This window comes from Macaca nemestrina, chromosome 1, assembly GCF_043159975.1.
Source record: "Macaca nemestrina isolate mMacNem1 chromosome 1, mMacNem.hap1, whole genome shotgun sequence".
NCBI classification, from domain to species: domain Eukaryota; kingdom Metazoa; phylum Chordata; class Mammalia; order Primates; family Cercopithecidae; genus Macaca; species Macaca nemestrina.
Genome location: NC_092125.1, coordinates 813,078 through 818,906, shown reverse-complemented (window position 1 = coordinate 818,906; position 5,829 = coordinate 813,078).

Here is a 5,829-nt window from a genome sequence, read left to right as displayed (position 1 = left end):
GGTCTCCTATAAACTGGCTTTATGAATCTGGATGCTACTGTATTTGGTGCATCTATATTTAGAATAGTTGGTACCTCTTTTTGAATTGATCCCTTTACTGTCATTTAATGCCCTTCTTTTTCTTTTCTGATCTTTGTTGGTTTAAAGTCTGCTTTCTCAGAGAGTAGGTTTGCAACTCCTGCTTTCCTTCGCTTTCCATTTGCTTGGTAAATTCCCCTCTATCGCTTTATTTTGGCCTCTGTGTGTCTTTGCACAACAGATGGATCTCCTGAATATAGCACACTGATGGACCTCGACATTTTATCCAATTTGCCAGTCTATGTCTTTTAATTGGGGATTTTGCCTATTTACATTTAAGACTAAAATTGTTATGTGTGCATTTGATCCTGTCATCATGATGCTAGCTTGCTATTTTGCACACTAGTTGATGCAGTTTATTCATAGTATCATTGGTCTTAATATTTTGCTGTGTTATTTCAGCAGTTGGTACCACGTTTTCCTTTTCATATTTAGTGGTTCCTTCTGGAATTCTTGCAAGGCAGGCCTGGTGGTGACAAAATCCCTTATCATTTCCTTGCTTGGAAAGCATTTTCTTTCTCTTTCGCTTATGAAGCTTAGTTTGGCTGGGTATTAAATTCTGGGTTGAAAATTCTTTTCTTTAAGAATGTTGAATATTGGCCCCACTCTCTTCTGGCTTGTAGGGTTTCTGCTGGGACATCTGCTGTTAGTCTATGGGCTTCCCTTTGTAGGTGACCTGACCTTTCTCTCTGGCTGCCCGTAATAGTTTTTCCTTCATTTCAACCTTGGATAGTCTGATGATTATGTGTTTAGGGGTTGATCTACTCATGAAACATCTCAGTGGCATTGTCTGTATTTCCTGAATGTGAATGTTGGCCTGTCTTGCTAGGTTGGGGTAAGTTCTCCCGGATAATATCCTGAAGTGTGTTTTCCAACTTGGTGCCATTCTCCCCGTCTTGTGTTTTTACATCATCCCATATTTCTCAGAGGTTTTGTTTCTTTTTATTCTTTTTTCTCTAATCTTGTCTGCATGCTATATGTCAGCAATATAGTCTTCAAACTCTGATATCCTTTTTTCTGTTTGATCTCTAAGCTTGTCTTCATGCCTTATTTCAGTAAGTTGATCTTCAATCGCTGATGTCCTGTCTTCTGTTTGATCGGTTCGGCTATTGATACCTGTATGTACTTCATGAAGTTCTCATGCTATGTTTTTCAGCTCCATCTGGTCATTTATGTTCCTTTCTAAACTAGTTATTTTAGTAAGCAGCTACAGTAACTTTTTATCAAGGTTCTTAGCTTCTTTACATTGGGTTAGAACATGCTCTTTTAGCTCCAGGGAGTTTGTTATGACCCACCTTCTGAAGACTACTTCTGTCAATTCATCCGTCTCATTCTCCATCCAGTTCTGTGCCCTCCCTGGAGATGTATTGCAATCATCTGGAGGAGAAGAGATGTTCTGTCTTTTGGAATTTTTAGTGTTTTGTACTGTTTATTTCCTATTTTCGAGGATTTACCTACCTTTGATCTTTGAGGCTGATGATTTTTGGAAGCGGTTTTTTGGGTGTGTATTTTTGCTGATGTTTTGGTTGTTGTTGCTTTCTGTTTCTTAGTTTTTCTTCTAAGTCAGGCCCCTCTTCTGGATGTCTGCTGAAGTCTGCTGGGGGCCCATTCCAGGCCCTGTTGGCCATGGGTATCACCAGTGGAGGCCATAGAACAGCAAAGGTTGCTGCCTGCTCCTTCCTCAAAGCTTTGTCCCAGAGGAGCACCAGCTTGATGCCAGCCAGTGCTCTCCTGTATGAGGTATATGTCAACCCCTATTCGTAGGTCTCTCCCAGTCAGGAGGCATCTGGTCAGGACCTGCTTGAGAAGGCCATCTGTCCCTTATCAGAGCTGTAGCACTGTGCTACAAGAATCCCCCTTGTCAGAATCAGCTGCTCTCTTCAGACCCAGCAGGCAGGAAAGATTAAGTCACTGAATCTGTGACCACAGCCTATCCTCTCCGCAGGTGCTCTGTCCCAGGAAGATGACAGTTCTGTCTATAAGCCCCTGAATGGAGCTTCTGGATTTCCTGCAGAGATGTCCTGCCCTGTGAGGAGAAATCTAGAGAAGCAGTCTGTCCATGGCTCCTTTGCTGTGCTGTGGTGAATTCCGCTCAATCCAAACCTCCCTGTCACCTTAGCACTATCAGGGTAAAACCGCCTTCAAAGCCATGGTAATGGCGACCTCCTCTCCCCACCTCCCCCAACACCAAACTCGATAGTCCCAGGCCGACTCCAGACTGCGGTGCTGGCACTGAGAATTTCAACCCATTGGTTTTTAGCTTGCTGGGCTCCATGGGAGTAGGATTCGCTGAGGGAGATCACTTGGCTCACTGGCTTCAGCCCCCTTTCCAGGGTAGTGGGCAGTTCTCCTGTCGCACTGGAGTTCCAGGTGCCTCTGAAGTCTGAAAAATCTCCTTCAGCTCAGTGCCAGCCTGAACAGCCACCCAGTTTTGTGCTTGAAACCCAGGGCCCTGGCACTGTAGGCTCACAAGGAAATATCCTACTCTGCGGATTGCAAAATCCATGGAAAAAGCATAGTACCCCAGGTGGGCAGCACAGTCCCTCACCTCTTTGCTTGGTTAGGAGACAGAGGTCCCTTGGCTCTTTCCACTTCCTGGATGAAGCGATCTCCCACCCAGTTCTGCTCAGTCTCTGTGGGTCACACCCACTGCTTAGCCAGTTCTGCTCAGTCTCTGTGGGTCACACCCACTGCTTAGCCAGTTCTGCTCAGTCTCTGTGGGTCACACCCACTGCTTAGCCAGTCCCAATGAGATGAAATGGGTATCTCAGTTGGAGATGCAGAAATCACCCACCCACCTTCTGCATGGGCCTCGCTGGGAGCTGTTTCTATTTGGCCACCTTGGCCCCTCTTCCAGTGTATTAACTTTAATTCCAAAGTGGAACTAAATAAAATAAAACCAATAAAATGTTGAGTGTATACATTGGGAAAAGAAGGTTTGTATGCTACCTGGATACATAGCACAAAATTTATGACACTGAAAATACATAGAACTTTAATGTGCTGATAAGAATTAAGATGGTGGATAGGAGGCAGGACTAGCTTGCAGCTCCCACTCAGATGGACAGAGTAGCATCTGAAAACTCAAACATTGTGAACTTTTGCTCCAGGAACTACTGAGGGAACATACCGGGAAAGCTGAGAGAATCCACAGATCCTTTGAAGGAACTGGATCCTTGCTGTAGGCTACCTGAGACACAGAAAACCTGTGAGTCTGTTTCCTTTCTCAACAGAAAGGCTGATGTTCTGGAACAAGTTCTCAGCCCTGGTCACCAGCTGCCTGGAAATAGACTCAGTGCTGTTGCGGAGGTACGGTGAGAGTACGCCTGGCCTTTAGGACTGCCGTCTGGGTGAGACCTGTAAACGCTGGCTTTCTCTCACTTTCCTGGTGACCTGTGTGTTGCAGCAGAGGCAGCCATAATTGCCCTGGGAATATAACTCCACTGGACTGGAAACTATACCCCCATTGACATCACAGCAGCAGCACAGCAAGCTCCACCCATGGAGAGGCTGAGCTCAGACATGCCTATCTTTGCCCACACCTGGTGGTCCTTCTCGGCCCACTTTGGGGGCTGAAGACAAAAGCAATCATCTCTTGGGTGCTCTAAGGCCTTGCCCACCAGCTGACAAACATGAATACTTGAAAGGGTGTCCCTAGGGCAAGTTTGCATCCTCCCTATGTGGCCGTAGCTGCTGCACTCTGAAAGCATCACCTCCTGGCTGGAGGCCAATCAACACAATACAAGCACACTAAGAAAAAAAAAACAAACACACACACACACACACACAACCAAAGACCCTCATAGAGTCTATTTCACTCCTCAGACACCTCCCCTGGAGCAGGTGCTGGTAACCATGGCTACAAGACCTGAAGACGGATCATATCACAGGATTCTTTGCAGACACTTCCCAGTACCATCCCAGAACCTGGTAGCTCCACTGTGTAACTAGGCCTAGAAGAGCAAAAACAACCACTACAGTTTGGCTCTCAGAAAGTCCCATTGTTAGGGGAGTGTGGAGAACACCACATCAAGGTAGCACCCGGTGGGACAAAAAAATCTAAACAGCAACCCTTAAATCCCAGATCTTCCTTCTGATATAGTCTACCCAAATGAGAAGAAACCAGAAAAACAGCTCTGGTAATACAACAAAACAAGGCTCATTAGTACCCCCAAAAGATCACAGCAGCTCACCAGCAATGAATCCAAACCAAGATAAAATATCTGAATTGCCAGAAAAAGAATTCAGAAGGTTGATTATTAAGCTAATCAAGGAGGCACCAGAGAAACTTGAAGTCCAACTTAAAGAAATCAAAAACATAATACAGAAGAATATGAGTATGAAAGGAAAATTCTTCAGTGAAATAGACAGCATAAATAAGAAAACAATCACAACTTCAAGGAAATCAAGAAAACACTGAGAGAAATGCAAAATGCGTTGGAAAGTCTCACCAATAGAATTGAATAAGCAGAAGAAAGACCTTCAGAGATGAAGACAATGTTTCTGAATTATATCAATCCGTCAAGACAAAGAAAAGAATTTTAAATAATGAAAAAGTCACCAAGACGTTTGGGACTATGTTAAACATCCAAACCCAAGAATAATTGGTGCTCCTAATGAAGAAGAGAAATGTAAAAGTTTGGAAAATAATTAGAATGGATAAGTGAGGAAGATTTCCCTAGTCTTGCTAAAGATCTAGACATCCAAATACAAGAAGCACAAAGAACACCTGGAAAATTCATTGCAAAAATATTTCATCACCTAGGCACATACCAACAGGTCATCTGAAGTCAAGATGAGGAAAGAATTGTAAGAGTTATGACACTAAGGCATTCGGTAACCTATAAAGAAAAACCTGCTAGATTAACAGCAGATTTCTTACCAGAAACTTCATAAGAGAGAAGGAATTGGAGTCGTATTTTCAGCACCTTTGAAGAAAACAATTATCAGCCAAGAATTTTGTATTCAGTAAAACTAAGCTTCTTAAAGGAAGGAAAGATATCATTGTTTCCAGACAAACAGATGCTGGGAGAATTCACCATTACCAAGTCAGCACTATAAGAACTGCTATAAGGAGTTCTAAACTTGAAACAAATTCTTGGATTACACCAAAATAGAACCACCTTAAAGCAGAAATATCACAGGACATACATAACAATAACAGAATGAAAAAGAAATCAAGATATTCAGCCAACAAAGAGCACAACAGAGAGAATAGTACTTTACATCTCAATACTATCATTAATGTTAGTGGCCTAAATATTCCACTTAAAAGGTACAGAATGGCAGAATAGATAAGAATTCAACAACCAAGCATCTGTGTCTTCATGGGACTCACCTAACACATAAGGACTCACATAAACTTAATAGAAAGGGATGGAAGAAGATATTCCATGCAAATGTAAACCAAAGGTGCAAAGAAGTATCTACTATTATATCAGAAAAAACAAATTTTAAAGCATCAGCAGTTAAAAAAAGACAAGAGCAACAGGAAAATACCACAATTGTAAATATATATCCACCTAATTGTGAAACTCCCAAATATATAAAAAAATTACTACTAGACCTAAGAAATCAGATAGACAATACAAAAATACTGGGATACTTTAATATTCAACGGAGAACCCTAAACATGTCTTCAAAACAGAAAGTCAACTAAGAAACAATGAGATTAAACTATATGCTACAACAAATGGACTTAACATATTTAGAGAATATTCTACCCAACAACTGCAGAATATGCGTTTTATT